The sequence below is a fragment of the Hyperolius riggenbachi genome, chromosome 7, assembly GCF_040937935.1.
Source record: "Hyperolius riggenbachi isolate aHypRig1 chromosome 7, aHypRig1.pri, whole genome shotgun sequence".
Lineage (NCBI taxonomy): Eukaryota > Metazoa > Chordata > Amphibia > Anura > Hyperoliidae > Hyperolius > Hyperolius riggenbachi.
This window is the reverse complement of record NC_090652.1, coordinates 196,739,108-196,757,074: the sequence shown is the minus strand read 5'-3', so window position 1 is coordinate 196,757,074 and position 17,967 is coordinate 196,739,108.

Genomic DNA, 17,967 nt, shown 5'->3' with positions numbered 1-17,967 from the left:
TCATGTGTTGCCGACCTGGCCTGTCTGACCTTCCTGGCTGTCACTCTTTCCCTGAGTGATTAATCTGTCTGTACTTCCTTGGCACTAATCCACCAGGTGTCAGTTAGCTGCAAGGACCTCCTGTACCTCAGAGAGGCCTTCCTGCAGTTCAGTCAGTGGTCTCTTCCCATTAGGAGTCCATTGGCTGCAGTACAGTCTGATTCCATTCCATCAGGGAAACACTGGCTGCTGCTCTATCTCATCTCTAGATATAGCTCCTGCTCGGCCATAGGTCACCTGCTCCTCAGGTGTCCACTGGCTGCAGTAGTGTCTGTATCTCCCGCTCCTCGGGAGATATCCTTCTACTGTTGCACCCAAACACTTACACATTATTAGGTGTCCAGAGGTTAGTCATACTTGTGTTATTGGTGATTCTGCAGATCAACTATAATCAGGTATGCATCTGTATTCTTGGTGATACTGCAGATCACCAATAATCAGATTTTCTCTGTGTGCTGACACCAATCATTACAGAACGGTAGACCAACAACAAAATGGATGCACTCAACAGCCGAATTGATGGACTAACCACCTCGGTGGAGAATTTCATCAGAGCGTTGGATGGTCAACAGACCCAGATCTCCGCTTTGTCTGGGTCCATACAAGTCCTTCAAACTGCTGTAAATGCAATGCGATCTCCTCTTGTTACAGACTTGCGAATGTCTGTCCCCGAAAGGTTTTCAGGGCATAGATCTGACTTTCAGAACTTTAAAATCGAGTATTGTCTTATATTGAGTTAAGACCTACTTTATCAGGAACCGAGACACAGAGAGTTACCTTTATAAAGACCCTTTTGTCAGGGGATTCACAAACATGGGGCGTATAGCCTTCAGGCCGGGCATGAAGCTTTATCATCAGTGGAGGAATTTTTAAGGCTATAGCCATAATATATGATGATCCGGACATTGCTTCCACTGCTGAACGGAAGCTTAAGACTTTACGGCAGGGTAAGGAGCCGGTAGAAGTCTACGCAGCTGAATTCAGGAGATGGGCAGTGTCAGCTAGGTGGGGGACATTCGCATTGTTAGACTGTTTTTTGTCAGGTTTATCAGATGCAGTTTCTGACTTGATGTTGGGACATCCTGAACCTAAGTCCATTGATGAGGCTATCTCTCTAGCAGTACAGGGTAATCATCGTTTACGTTATCAAAAGCAGACCCGGGGTAAGAATACGGTCAGATATGTCTCCTACGCCTCTCCTCCACCTGCGTCACCTCCACCAGAGCCAATGCAAATTGGACACTCTAGATTAACTCAGGTAGAAAAGAATCACAGGAAGAAAGAACAACTTTGTTTGTACTGTGCAGAGGAGGGTCATAAGGTACAGAATTGTCCTAAAAAGTCAGGAAACGCTGCCGCCTAGGTGTAGTAAGAGGTAATACCCTAGGCGCGCAGTCATTACCTCTAAGCGATAACCGTCTGCTCCTTCCCTGTTCCATCACTTGGGAGGGTCAGACAGTACCCACTACAGCTTTTCTAGACTCTGGTTCAGCGGTCAATTTTATAGATTACGAGTTTGCGAAAAAATTGGGGATTCCCTTACTTCCGTTAGACCAACAGCTTTTGGTCACTGCGGTAGATGACTCTCCTCTGCAGAGTAGACAACCCCTTTCCCGGACCCCTGAGTTGGTGTGTCAGGTTGGGGTGCTACATAGAGAGAGTTTACAATTTCTGGTCCTTTGTATGACAACCTCCACCATCATTCTTGGCATGCCTTGGTTACAACTTCACTCACCTCAGATTGACTGGGCTTCAGGTCAGCTAAAGAGCTGGTCTACCCATTGTCATCATCACTGTTTAGTGAAAGTAACCGTAGGAAACACCAAGATTCAGTTTAAAGGAGTGCCTACACAGTACGCAGAATTTGCGGATGTTTTTTGTCCTAAATCAGCAGATAAACTTCCTCCTCACCGTACCTTTGACTGTCCCATAGACTTAAGATCTGGTTGTATGCCTCCAAGGGGTCACCTCTATAATCTTTCTGGGCCAGAGAAGGTAGCTATGCAGGAATACATCAAAGAGAACTTGGCCAAGGGCTTCATTCATCCCTCTCGTTCACCAGCAGGGGCAGGGTTCTTTTTTTTTTTTTTAAAGATGGAAGCCTTTGTCCCTGCATTGATTATCGAGGGTTGAACAAGATTACAGTCAAAAATCGTTATCCATTACCTCTGATTGACGATTTGTTCACTCAGGTTACCAACGCCAAAATCTTCTCTAAACTAGATTTAAGAGGTGCATACAACTTGGTGCGGATTCGAGATGGTGCGAATGGAAGACAGCCTTCAACACACCCGACGGGCACTACGAGTACCTGGTGATGCCCTTCGGGTTGTGTAACGCTCCGGCCGTCTTCCAGGAGTTAATTAATGAGGTGTTCAGGGAAGTGTTGGGGAGGTTTGTTTTAGTTTATCTGGACGACATACTGATCTTTTCTTTCAATCTGTTGGAACATCTAAAGCATGTCAAGTTTGTTTTGAAGAAATTAAGACAAAATTCACTTTATGCTAAACTGGAAAAATGCCTCTTCGAGGTAACCTCTGTTGCTTTCCTGGGGTACATTATTTCTACATCTGGTCTTTCCATGGACCCAGGAAAAGTCTCTGCTGTTTTGGAGTGGCCTCAGCCTGTGGGATTGAAGGCACTCCAAAGATTTCTGGGCTTTGCCAACTACTACAGGAGATTTATCAAGGGGTACTCCATAGTGGTCTCCCCTCTCACCAGTCTCACCAAGAAGGGTGCTGATACTTACCACTGGTCAGCGGAGGCACATTCAGCTTTCTCTACTCTGAAAAAACTGTTCTGTTCGGCACCTATTTTAAGACATGTGGATGTCACCTTCCCTTTTATCGTGGAGGTCGATGCCTCTGAGGTTGGGGTGGGGGCTGTATTGTCACAACGCTCCGGTTTGCAGGGTAGACTTCACCCATGTGCCTATTTTTCCCGTAGGTTTTCTCCCGCTGAGAAAAACAACGATATAGGTAATCAGGAGCTCTTGGCCATTAAATTAGCCTTTGAAGAGTGGCGACATTGGCTAGAAGGTGCAGAACATACTATGACAGTTTATAGAGACCATAAAAACCTGGAATACATAGAGGGTGCCAAGAGACTCAGTCCTTGTCAGGCTCGGTGGTCTTTGTTATTTTCAAGATTCAGATTTGTAATAATTTATACTTCCGGTAGTAAAAACATCAAGGCTGACGCTTTATCCAGGTGTTTCGAGCCCGAGACAGTACAGCCCTCAGCCCCTGAGACCATTCTACCCCAGAGGGTAGTCCTGGCAGCCATTGAGACCTGGAGGGATTGGTCAGTCACTCTGAGTCCCTACCAACAGGATGTTCTCGAGGGGAAGCCCGATGGGGTGATGTTTGTACCACTGCCTTTCCGTCTACAACTCCTACATCTATTTCATTCCCACAAGAATGCAGGTCATCCCGGGGCCACCAGAACTCAGGATTTACTGGCCAGATGTGCTTGGTGGCCTACATTGGCAACAGATTGTAAAGAGTTTGTAAGGGAATGTGCAGTGGGTGCTAGGAGTAAACCTTCTCGCCAGGCACCTGTGGGTACCTTGCAGTCCTTACCAGTGCCGAGTGAACCATGGACTCATATTTCCATGGATTTTGTAGGAGAACTCCCTCGGTCTGAGGGCAAGACAGTAATTTGGGTGGTAGTAGACAGATTCAGTAAGATGGCTCATTTTGTTCCATTAGAAGGGCTCCCCTCGGCCCAGGAATTGGCTGATCTCTTCATCCAGCACGTTTTCCGGCTGCATGGCATTCCGGGAAAATGTAGTGTCAGATCGGGGAGTCCAATTTGTATCAAAGTTTTGGAAAGCCTTTTGCCATCACTTGGATATGGAACTTGCATTATCATCAGGCTACCACCCACAGACCAATGGCCAGACCGAGAGAGTTAACCAATCCCTGGAGCAATTTCTCAGATGTTATGTTGCAGATGCTCAGTCAGACTGGGTAAAATTTTGGTCTTTTGCGGAATTTGCGCACAACAACCTGAAGAGTTCCTCTTTTGGATTTTCCCCGTTTCAGGTGGTGTCGGGAAGATCACCCAAGTTTGCCCCGTTACCTGTGGTGTCTACTCCATTCCCAGCCTTGGAGGATTGGCAGAGAGCTTTGAGGGAGATTTGGGGAATGGTTAAGAGGAATTTGGGGAAAGCTTTTCAGGCCCAGAAAACACAGGCAGACAAAAGGCGGTCTGTAGAATGGAAGTTTTCTCCAGGAGACATGGTGAGGGTATCCACTCGGCATTTGGCCCTGAAGAAACTGTCACCCAAGTTGGGTCCTAGATTCATAGGACCATTCCCAGTGACCAGAAAGATTAATAATGTCACTGATGCGATTGATCTCCCAGCCAGCATGAGAGGTGTGAGATCATTCCATGTGTCTCTGTTGAAGCCGGCAGTGCATGTGGATTCCTCTCCCCCCCCTCCCCTGTGATGGTTGATGACCAACCTGAATATGAGAATATGAAAAAATTCTGGACTCTCGCTTAGTGCAAAATTCTGTGCAGTATCTGGTCCACTGGAAAGGATATGGTGTGGTGGAAAGAACTTGGGTGCCAGATTGTTGCATGCATGCAGAAGAATTAAAGAAAGAATTTCTTGACTCACATCCTGGGAAGCCGGGTGGGAAGTGTCCGGAGTCCACTCCTCGGGGGGGGTACTGTAGTGAATGGCGGAGATGCCGCCGCGCGGTCTTGCGGCGGGCGGCCGTCTCCGCGTTCAGACCGGCGATTTCCGCACAGCGACATGTGTCTGGTTTGTCTGGGCCTTCTAGTGCACACGGAGGGAGAGTTATGCGCGCGCGCTAGAGGACAGGACCTTTATGCCAACAGGAGAGGGATCAGCTGATCCGGATGATCAGCTGATCACAGCAAAACTCCTGATTGGCTGAGCGGCTGGGGGCGGCGCTGAGCAGCGCTGTAGTATATATAGATCTTGCCTTTCAGTTGCTGGTTGTCTGCCGTTGAGAATACTTACGTGTGAGCACTCAGACCTCAGTCAGATCTTACAGTGTGTTAGAACCAGCAGGAGCTGGGAATTCACACTTAGCCAGATTACCTTTGTTTATACTCTGCTATACTCTAGACCAGTTCCAGGGTGTTGAGACCAAGGACCTCACACCCAAGCTTAGGATTGCTGTGTCATTACTCTGTTATACTCTAGACCAGTTCCAGGGTGTTGAGACCAAGGATCTTACACCCAAGCTTAGGATTGCTGTGTCATTATTCTGTTATACTCTAGACCAGTTCCAGGGTGTTGAGACCAAGGACCTCACACCCAAGCTTAGGATTGCTGTGTCATTACTCTGTTATACTCTAGACCAGTTCCAGGGTGTTGAGACCAAGGACCTCACACCCAAGCTTAGGATTGCTGTGTCATTATTCTGTTATACTTTAGACCAGTTCCCGGGTGTCGAGATAAAGGACCTCACACTTCAGATTAGAATTGTGCTTATGTATATCTGTTATGACCTTCTGCTTTGCTGACCTCTCTCTTGCTTTCTGATTCGGTACCTCTGCCCAGCTGTCTACCAGTTACTGACCCTGCTTGTATCCGGTTACCGAATCAGTCTTCTGTCTTTGTACCTTTTATGTTCGTGTGTTGCCGACCTGGCCTGTCTGACCTTCCTGGCTGTCACTCGTTCCCCGAGTGATTAGTCTGTCTGTACTTCCTTGGCACTAATCCACCAGGTGTCAGTTAGCTGCAAGGACCTCCTGTACCTCAGAGAGGCCTTCCTGCAGTTCATTCAGTGGTCTCTTCTCATTAGGAGTCCATTGGCTGCAGTACAGTCTGAATCCATTCCATCAGGGAATCACTGACTGCTGCTCTATCTCATCTCTAGAGATAGCTCCTGCTCGGCCATAGGTCACTGCAGTAGTGTCTGTATCTCCCGCTCCTCTGGAGATATCCTTCTACTGTTGCACCCAAACACTTACACATTATTAGGTGTCCAGAGGTTAGTCATACTTGTATTATTGGTGATTCTGCAGATCATCAATAATCAGGTATACATCTGTATTCTTGGTGATACTGCAGATCACCAATAATCAGATTCTCTCTGTGTGCTGACACCAATCATTATAGCATCCATGGCAGTATCATCATCATCATCATAATCACCCTCCAAAGCTTCGCTTGTATCAGACACCTCCAAAACTGCACCAACAACAGGTACGTCATCATCCTCACACCTTACGTCCATACTGGCACCTAACTCAGACATATGAGGTGGTGGTGTAACATGCTTAGCGCCGTCATCTTGTAACAAGAATGGCTGTGAATCAGTTAATTCCCCACCAAATAACTCCTGCAAAGTGTCAAATGGGCCAGATGTGGTGCTAGAAGTAGCAGTGGTGGCTGCGGAGAAAGATATGTCACGGTTCCGTGTGGAAGCTGAGGAAGATGAGGTGTTCTGTGTTAAATAGTCAAGTACATCCTGGCAATCTTGGGAGTTGATGGCACATGCCTTCTGAACACTGTACTTTGGTTCAGGGCCGCACGAAATCACGCCACCTTGACCTCGAACAGACCTGCCGGGTGGCCTGCCTCTGGCTCTGCCTCTGCCTGTTATTTAGTCCATATTGGGGGGGATAAAGTGAAAGGTATGCACTGACTTGACTAATACAGTGTGCGGTTACACAGGTGCATTGAAAAGGTGACTGCTGGTACAAACAATGTGCGGTTACACAGGTGCAGTGAACAGTTTGCAGTGACTGCTGGTACAACAATGTGCGGTTACACAGGTGCAGTGAACAGGTTGCAGTGACTGCTGGTACAGCAATGTGCAGTCACACAGGTGCAGTAAAAGGTATGCAGTGACTGCTGGTATATAATACAATGTGCAGTCACAGGTGCAGTTACAGGTATGCACAGACAGGTATTACACAATACAATGTGCAGCTGTCACACACACAGGTCTAGTGAAAATGAATGCACTGACTGCTGGTATATAATACAATGTGCAGTCAGTCACAGGTGCAGTTACAGGTATGCACGAACTGGTATTACACAATACAATGTGCAGCTGTCACACATACAGGTGCAGTAAAAGGTATGCAGTGACTGCTGGTATATAATACAATGTGCGGTCAGTCACAGGTGCAGTTACAGGTATGCACGGACTGGTATTACACAATACAATGTGCAGCTGTCACACACACAGGTGCAGTGAACAGTTATGCAGTGACTGGTATTATATAACACTGCGTGCTGTCACGCAGGTGCAGTGAACATGAACAGGTATGCACGGTTGGACTGGTATTACAAATGTGCAGCTGTCACACACACGTCCAGTGAAAAGGTAGGCACTGTGCTGGGCCTTGCACAGTATAGCAATTAGCAAGGGCCAGCTGCGACACACAGGGCTGTATAATGCAGTGTCAGTGGCACACACACAAAAAAAAAACTTCACAAGAACATTAGCTCTGAAAAGAGCTCTTTTTGTGATGCTTTTCAACAACAAATATCAGCTAGGAGCAAGCTACAAGAACCTAACCAAGCTTTCCCTAATCTCTGCAGCAACTCTCTCCCTTCTCTCACTACTGCAGCAACACCGAGTGAGATAATGGCCGACGCAGCTGCCTTATATTAGGGGCTGGGGGGCTCCAGGAGGGAGTGCAGCCTGATTGGCTGTCATGTGTCTGCTGACTGTGATGTAGAGGGTCAAAGTTTAGCCCAATGATGTAGTATAGGGGCGGGTTGAACTCGCCATAAACGTTTAACGCGTTTTAACGTGAACGCAAACCACCGATGTTCGAGCGAATATGTTCGCAGCCGAACTGTTCAAGGCAACTCTAATAGAGTAGAGTAATATATAGATTAATATAATATAATACAATATAGAGTAATATAATAATAGAGTATAGAGTTACTCTATACATAAAGAATGTGTAATGGAGGAAGAATCCCATCATTCTCCTGCAGAGTACCTGCACATCACTCTTACATGTATCCACAGTTACATTGCCTAGGGCCTGATAGATGTTCTTTGTTTCTGTCTGTATCTTCTACAAGTACTCTTACCAATGACTAGTTTTAGTGTATGACTAAGGGCTCGTTCCCACTATCGCGAATCTGCATGCGTCCAACGCATGCAGATCCGCACATGTAATGCAAGTGGATGGGCCTGTTTCCACTGTAGCGTTGTTGAGGTGCGTTTTTTTCAGCGGTAAAAAAACGCACAAAAGAGCCAACGATTTCGCCTGCGTCGGGAATCCGTGCGAATCGCCGCTAATGTATTTAATAGTAAAAACGCATGCGTTTGTTACATGCGTTTTTACCCGCGATTTCGCGTGCGATTTCGCACCTTTTTCAATTTTATTTAGCCCTGGCAGTGTCATGGTTAATTTCGCATGGCACCCTGCCATGCGAAATCGCATGCAAAATCGCGGGTAAAAACGCATGCGGAAACGTATCCGCATGCGTTTTTACAAGCGTCGGAATGCGGCCGAAATCGCGTCGCAACAGTGGGAACGAGCCCTCAAAGTATTAGAGGCAGAAGATCAGCCGGCTAGCTAGGTAATTGGTATTGTTTAAAAGGGAATAAATATGGCAGCCTCCATATCCCTCTCACCTCAGTTGTATTTTAAAATTCCTAAGCGTTGGCAGTTAAGAGATTCATTTCATGTTACATACTTTCAATCAACAAAATTGTAATATGACAATTAGTGGAGTCGGAGTCGGTGGAATCCCAACCTGGGAAGTCGGAGTTGGTGGATTTTTGTACCGACTCCACAGCCCTGATACAGAGTACACTAGTTCTAAGTATTATATAGACATTTTATCAATTTTAATCAAATGGACAGTGTTGGGTCCTCCCTCCCAAGCCTAGTTAACCCCCTTGGCGGTATGAAAAATACCGCCAGGGGGCAGCGCAGCAGTTTTTTTTAATTATTTTTTTTTTTAAATCATGTAGCGAGCCGAGGGCTCGCTACATGATAGCCGCTGCTCAGCGGCATCCCCCCAGCCCCGCCGATCGCCTCCGGCGATAGGCGATCAGGAAATCCCGTTCAAAGAACGGGATTTCCTGGAGGGCTTCCCCCGTCGCCATGGCGACAGGGCGGAATGACGTCACCGACGTCAGCGACGTCGGGACGTCATTGGGAGACCCGATCCACCCCTCGGCGCTGCCTGGCACTGATTGGCCAGGCAGCGCTCGGGGTCTGGGGGGGGGGTGCGCGCCGCACCGGATAGCGGCGATCGGGCGCACGGCGGCGGCGATCGGGGTGCTGGCGCAGCTAGCAAAGTGCTAGCTGTGTCTAGCAAAAAAAAAATTAAGTAAATCGGCCCAGCAGGGCCTGAGCGGCACCCTCCGGCGGCTTACCCCGTGTCACACACGGGGTTACCGCTAAGGAGGTTAACTCTTTGTCACTCATGGAGGCTGGAATAGCCAGAATTTGTTTGTAATTGTTTGGTCATGTTCCTCAAAAATTATTTGCTTGATAGTTTATGAATATACTATGATTATATGCCTATTCTTTTGCAGTAGCAGCTCTGATCATGCTTCTGTATCTATGAAAAAGCACTACGGTTATACATAGAGAGTGCAGACAATCTAAATATATACTGGTATATGATTTGTTTCACAAATATGACACCAAACTTCATTATGCATTAGTGAGTTATATGGCCACGTGACTTCTTTCAGTGGAGCATTTTTTTTTACATGGTATGGCTGGAAGACAGAACTGGAAGCATTCTAGCACATATACCAGGGTAGTTTTGCTGGCAATAACAGGAGTTTTGAAAAAGTCTGTGAAGGTCTAAAATCTTTACATTGTATGAATACCAGAATGTATAACAGCTTAGGAGTTGTTTCATGCATCCCGCATCAGTAGAAAGCTTATCAGGCCTGTCTTTCAGTTCAAGGTCAAAGGAACTGCCACTGCAGCCAAGGTGGCCCTTATGAGGTCCAGGCGGGGGTAACACATTATCCACGTCCACTTCCAAGGACCCTGCTCCCCCTCTTCCCTACTGTGTCAGCTCTCCCCCTTAAATTGAGGTAATCGTTAAAAGTGTATTGTCACTTGCCCCTTTAGAGGGGCTCACAATCTAACCCTTACCATAGTCGTGTAGTGTATGTATCGTATTGTAGGGCCAATTTAAGGGAAGCCAATTAACTTTGCTGTATGTTTTGGGGATGTAGGAGAAAACGTGCCCAGAGGAAACCCACGCAGACACAGGGAGAACATGCAAACTCCTTGCAGATATTGACCTGGGTGGAATTCAAACTGGGGACCCAACGCTGCAAGGCAAGAGAACTAACCACTATGCCACCATGCATCCCATATTGGGTTTTAGAAAACGGGAGGACATGAAGGAGGCGATTGCATTAAGATAGCAATGGACACAAGCTGTTAAAGAGGAACTCCAGTGAAAATAATTTAATATAAAAAGGTGCTTAATTTTTACAATAATTATGTATACATGATTTAGTCAGAGTTTGCTCATTGTAAAATCTTTCCTCTCCCAGATTCACATTCTGACATGTATTACAGGGTGACATTGTTACTGTGGGCAGATTATGTAGCTGTTCTGGCTTTAACAGACATATAAACAGCCATTTCCTGTGTGTGTCATTGTTACATTGTGGCAGTTTGCCCAGAGTACCGTACGGTACCAGAGCCTCTTGTGGGAGGGGTTTCAGCACAAAATCAGTCATACAGCGCCCCCTGATGGTCTGTTTGTGAAAATCATTATATTTTTCATGTAAAAGTGGGTATCAGCTACTGATTGGGATAAAGTTCAATTCTTGGTCGGAGTTTCTCTTTAAAGTATCCAAGTCAAGTGCTGAAATGTAGATCTGGGTATCATCAGTGTATAGGTAATATTTGAAGCCAAAGGGACCAAGACCAGTTCATCAATGTTCATTTATAGTATAGAAGGCACACGACTTTTATTCCCAACCCTTCATCAATACATAAGTTATAAAACGTGTTTTTAGGAGTATAAAAAGGATACAATAGTATTGCAGAAACTCCTGACTCATTCCTAACAGTGTTATATGAGGTGAACACAGTATTATAACTGATTGTAATATTTATACTGTGTTTAGCTCTTGATAGGATACTAATAGGAATAAATATGCAGCACAATTCTGACAGTGAAAATGTTAAGTTATTCTTTGTATAAAGGATCTGTATTGACATCTACAGCAGTCCTCCTGTTGCCATGGCGCCAGAACCAATAATAAAATGGAGTATGAAATATAGCCAAGCTTTTATCTCAACAATTTCTTCCTTAAGATGTCTCAAGGTTACATATACTTTTCATCTGCTTATAATGAATAAACCCACTTTTTGCCCTATTATGCTAAAAATGCCGAAATAGTTAAAACAGAATTATTAACAACCACACGCTCACACATGCAATGTACCTGGCTAAGTTAGAGAACAATTGCACTGCATGGCCTTAAACTGATGTAAATGGTGGCAAGAGTTTGCAACCCTTACTGGATTGTTCTGGACTTTAGCAAGGTATGCTGAAAAATTGTAGATACTGTAATACTGTATATATATTTAATACACACACACACATACACTAATATGTGTGTATGTATATGTGTGTGTGTATGTATATATGTGCATGTATACTGTATACAGTATATACTGTACATATACTATATATATACCATATACTATATACCACTGCTACGCCGATGACACACAGCTATACCTGTCCTTCAAACCTGGTGGAACAGACCCTACCCCAAAAATAAACTCTTGCTTAGCTGAGCTTCAGGCATGGATGAATGATAACTGGTTGAAACTGAATGCTGACAAAACTGAGGTCCTGTTTGTCCAAAGCCAGTGCTCGCCATCAAAACAGCTCTATCCTAAAGCAACACCAATCAGGATTGGGAATTCAGACATAAACAGCTCCAACCTTGTGCGCAGCCTTGGCGTACTAATCGATGGGGAATTGAGTTTCAGAAACCAAATTTCATCTGTAGTTAAATCTTCCTTCTTTCATCTGAAGAACATTGCAAAGATTAAACATCTGATTCCCCCAGAGGATCTTCAAACCCTAGTCCACGCCTTCATCACATCACGGCTGGACTACTGCAATGCCCTTTATGCAGGCCTCCCCAAAAAAGACCTGCGTCGCCTGCAATTAGTGCAGAATGCTGCTGCCAGATTGCTAACAAACCAGCCTCGCCACTGTCACATTACACCGATCCTTCGCTCACTGCACTGGCTACCAGTAGAATGGAGAATACTCTTCAAGATTGGACTGCTGACATTCAAATCCCTGCACAATCTGGGCCCTGGATACATGAAGGACTTGCTGAAGCTGCACCACACCTCTCACAACCTCAGATCAGCAAGTTCTATAAACTTGGTCACTCCCAGAGTGCACCTCAAAAAATCTGGAGACAGAGCCTTCTGTCATGCTGCCCCTACTCTTTGGAACTCCCTACCACACCCAGTAAAGACAGCAACATCCCTGGAGCTATTCAAATCCAGACTGAAAAGCCACCTGTTTAGCCTGGCATTTCCAGATTTATAAAATTCTTCCTCTGTACCACGATGGTCGGAGCCATGCTTATGCGCTTTGAGTCCCACGGGAGAAAAGCGCTTTACAAATGTTATTTGTTGTTGTTGTTGTTGTATGTATATATATATATATATATATATATATATATATATATATACTGTAACATGAGATATATATATCGCATGTTACAGTATACTACAAGTTTTTATTACATAGTGAATTATCGGCACTCCAGTCTGGGATTCTCACAGTTTCTCAGCATGTGACAAGCAGCTCCCTTCCCCCCTCAGCCTCACAAACTGCATCAGAGCCTGCAGGGGGCGTGCATAACTTATATTCATTACAACAGAGTTCAAGGCTCGGTCCTTTGCCCCCTACTGTTCTCCCTATACGCATCCCCCATTGGCAAGGTTATCTCCTCCATGGGTTTTAACTATCATCTGTATGCAGATGACACCCAGATCTACCTCCACACCCCTAACATATCCACCACTAACATGGACAAGGTCTCCTCCTGCCTATCAGCCACCTCCTCCTGGATGTCCGCTAGGTTCCTCAAACTAAATCTAGACAAAACAAAATGTATGATCTTCCCACCTGTATATCCCTGAACCTCTCAGATGTGCATGATGTCACTGTTAACCACTCTACCATTCGCCCTACCTCTCAAACCCGCTGTCTGGATGTCACCCTAGACTCCGCGCTAGTGTTGCCAACCGCCCATAAATTTACAGGCAGCCCGTAATTTTTGATACAAATTAAGCTGCCCGTGAATTCCGTAAGGAATTCAGCAGCGTCCGTAAAAGGGCGGCCGTGGAGGGAGAGCTGTGGGCAGCGGTGGAGATGGGGGGCAGTCTCCCCCCCTTCTCTCACCTTAGTGCTCTCCCTCCCTCGCTGACTGTTCCCCTCCTGATCTAAGTGACGAGTGGCTGGCAGTGGCGTTTGGCAGCGGGCGGGACTTACCTTCCGTCTCGCTCCTGCGCCGGAAGTTCTGCTGCTCTGGTCTGGACCAGAGCAGAGTAGCGGCAAATCATCCCGCGCCGGCGACGAGAGAAGATGCAGGTAAGTTCCGCTCACTGCCGCCTGCCACTGCCAGCCACTCAGTCACTTAGTTCAGGAGGGGAGAGCGAGCTGCTCCCCTCCTGCTTTGCGGGGTCACCTGGCTACCCATGGGCACATATACATCTGGCTACATCTACTGGGCACATATACCTCTGGCTACATCTACTGGGCACATATAACCCTGGCTACATCTACTGGGCACATATACCTCTGGCTACATCTACTGGGCACATATACCTCTGGCTACTGGGCACATATAACCCTGGCTACATCTACTGGGCACATATAACCCTGGCTACATCTACTGGGCACATATACCTCTGGCTACATCTACTGGGCACATATAACCCTGGCTACATCTACTGGGCACATATACCTCTGGCTACATCTACTGGGGACATATAACCCTGGCTACCCATGGGCACATATACCTCTGGCTACATATACTGGGCACATATAACTCTGGCTACATCTACTGGGCACATATAACCCTGGCTACATATACTGGGCACATATAACGCTGGCTACATATACTGGGCACATATAACCCTGCCTACATATACTGGGCACATATAACCCTGCCTACATATACTGGGCACATATAACCCTGCCTACATATACTGGGCACATATACCCCTGCCTACATATACTGGGGACATATACCTCTGGCTACATATACTGGGCACATATATCTGCTGGCTACATATACTGAGGACACTGGCTGTTTGCCATTATGTGCATTTACTGGTGAAAAGCTGTCTCTTATGTGCATTTACTGGTGAAAAGCTGTCTCTTATTATGTGCATTTACTGGTGAAAATCTGTCTCTTATTATGTGCATTTACTGGTGAAATGCTGTCTCTTATTATGTGCATTTACTGGTGCAAAGCTGTCTCTTATTATGTGCATTTACTGGTGAAAAGCTGTCTCTTATTATGTGCATTTACTGGTGAAAAGCTGTCTCTTATGTTCATTTACTGGTGAAAAGCTGTCTCTCATTACGTGCATTTACTGGTGAAAAGCTGTCTCTCATTACGTGCATTTACTGGTGAAAAGCTGTCTCTCATTACGTGCATTCACTGGTGAAAAGCTGTCTCTCATTACGTGCATTCACTGGTGAAAAGCTGTCTGTCATTACGTGCATTTACTGGTGAAAGGCGGTCTCTTATGTGCATTTACTGGTGAAAAGCTGTCTGTCATTACGTGCATTTACTGGTGAAAGGCTGTCTCTTATGTGCATTTACTGGTGAAACGCTGTCTCTCATTATGTGCATTTACTTGCCATACCCACTTTAGTCGCCGCAAATTTCCTCGAACATGTTGCCCCCTACCCATTTGACTGCCCCCTCATATGTGCCAGTCTAGAACCGGCCCTGTACCCCTGCCTACATATACTGGGCACATATACCCCTGGTTGCCTGTTCTAGGGACATCTCTCCCCCTGGCTACCTGTTCTGGGGACATCTATACCCCTGGCCACCTATTCTGGGGACACCTATAGACCTGGGGCTACCTATTTTTGGGCAACCACTGCTGTCAGATTAAATGTATTTTGGGGAACTGCTGCCAGATTATGTGTATGTTGGAGGAATCACTGCTGCCAGATTACATCTATTTTTTGGGAACCACTGCCATATTATCTGTATTTTGGAAGAACCTCTGCCAGATTACGTGGATTTTTGGTGAAACGCTGTAAGATTACATGTATTTTGGGGGAAGGGGGGGGGGGGGGGGACACTATGGCAGAGCTCAAACTTCCCTGGCAGACCTTTCACAGCAATATTAAAATCATGTATATTTGGCCCCACCATGACCACGCCCACATTCTGCTACGTGGCCACACCCATTTTTCGACGCGCCGCGGGGTGGGGGGTGGGGGGGGTTGTCAGTGAAGAAAATCTTTTGTCAGTAAATTTTTAGCTATTTGTCAGTAAAAAATAACGTGAAAGGTTGGCAACACTGCTCCGCGCTCTCCTTCACTCCCCACATCCAAAATCTCACACAAAGTCTTGCAACTTTCACCTCGGTAAAATCTGCAAGATGCCCCCTTTTCTGACCCCTGCCACCACCAAACTCCTCATCCATGCCCTCATAATTTCCCGCCTTGACTACTTCAATGCCCTTCTGTCTGGTCTCCCTATGACCCGAATAGCCCCGCTGCAGTCCATCTTGAATGCAGCAGCCAGAATTATCCACTCCTCCCATCGCTCCACCACGGTGGCTCCCCTCTGTGAATCCCTCCACTGGCTTCCTATCCAGTCCAGAATCAGATTCAAGATACTGTTTCTGACCTACAAATCTGTCCACAAAACCTGTCCAACCTACATTACCAATCTTACTCAGAGGTACACACCTAGCCGCTCACTCCGCTCCTCCAATGAACTTCGCCAGACCGCCCCCCGCCTCACCCAGTCCCATGCAAGCCTCCAGGACTTCTCATGAGCTGCTCCAACACTATGGAATGTCCTACCTCCACCTGTTAGGGCAGCCCCCTCCTTCAATATCTTCAAGAACGCCCTCAAAACTCACCTTTTCACTCTGGCCTACCACTCCTCACAAGTGCTCTAAACCGGCAGCTGAACTCTGGTCCCCTACCTTTTGTGTCCCTACCTCTCCCTCTAGATTGTATGCCTTCGGGCAGGGTCCTCCTCCTTTTCTGTTTTACCTGATCATGCACCTCCAGTACTGTGCACCCATGCTATGCATTTGAGTAAACTCAACTTGCCTGATCTCCATGCTCCCATCCAGCGACTAAGCATTACCTTGTACTCATACTATGCTGTGTGATCTGGTTTTTCTTGTATTCCTGTATTGTCTTATTGCTGTATGTCACCCCTAAATATTGTCTGTAACCTAAACTAATGTCCAGCGCTGCGTAATATTTTGGCGCTTTATAAATACAATAAATAAATAAACAGAGGCAGCCCATTCCTCTCTGGGTCGACAAAGCTTGACAAAGAAAAGAAGATATATTACAGAGACAGTGCAACCAGAAAAGGCTGCAGTAATGCAGACCACATTAGAACAAGTATAGAAACTAATAGGATAGAAGAAATAAGGCTGAAAATTTTGTTACAGAGACTTTTTAAAGGCACTTGGAGAAACGAGGGGAGCAGGGATGTATTGCAAGCTGTGCTGATACCCACCACTCCCCCCATTCTCCACTGACCCCCTCCTCTCCTCCTCCATAAATGCGCCCCAGCAGCCGAGTCAGCTGGGTCAGGCATTAGCGCGCAGGTGCCGGTGCAGCTGGGCGTGTCCAACATCGTGCGCCCGGGAGCATACTGCTCATGCACATGATGTAAGCATGACGTCATGCGCAATACGCCCATGGCCTCCGGTGCACAAGGTGGTAGGTGCACAGCCACGCTGGTGCCTGTATACTAAGGCCCGACCTGGCCAACCCAGAAAAGGCTGCCAGGGAGCATTTAGGGAAGGAAGAAGAGGGTCGGGGAAGAATGGGGAGAGTGGTGGGCATCAGCATCATTTACGTTACCTAATAACAGTCCATCTTAAATATCTTCTTAATAAATTTAAGGTGCCCATTAACAATACAATCACACGGATGATTGTTCCCAATCACCATTATGATTTATCAGAAAAGATCGGTCATGCTCACTTACAGCCGAAAACCTGCTATCCAATCTTTACAGTATAAGGGAATTGATATGTTTTTTGGATCAAATACATTAATCTGATTTGATTAGGTAGCAGGTTTTTGGCCGTTAGTGGGCATGATCGATCATCTGTGCAATTGTATTGTTAATGGGCACCGTAACCCTTTCCATTCTGGGTTTTTCCCTAAAGGGAGTCTTTTCTACTCGGAGGTTTTTTTTACAGAAATGCACTCTCCCTCTTACTCTCTCTCCCATTCTTACATGGAACGTAACACAGTAACATGGTACATCTTATTTTAAAGAACACATTATAACGTTTAATTTCATACTCAATGTTCGGAGCCTTGCAAATAAAATAGACGAACTAGAGTTCATTCTGATTGACAAAGGCTATAACATGGGAATAACCGAGACATGGATGGATGAAAGCCATGATTGGATAGCTAATTTAGAAGGATACAATGTGTTTAGGAAGGATAGAACAGGGAAAAAGGTGGAGGGGTTTGTCTCTTTGTTACGAATTCTTTTACAGCTGTCCTGAACGATGAGATGGAGGAAGATTTTGAAGATGTGGAGTCCGTTTGGGTAAATATTCATGGTGGAAATAAAGGTTGCCAATTGCTTATTGGGGTATGCTACAGGCCACCACATATTCATGAAGCTGCAGAACTGCAATTACTACAGCAGATTGAAAAAGCTGCAAGTAAAAATGAGATCATAGTTATGGGTGACTTCA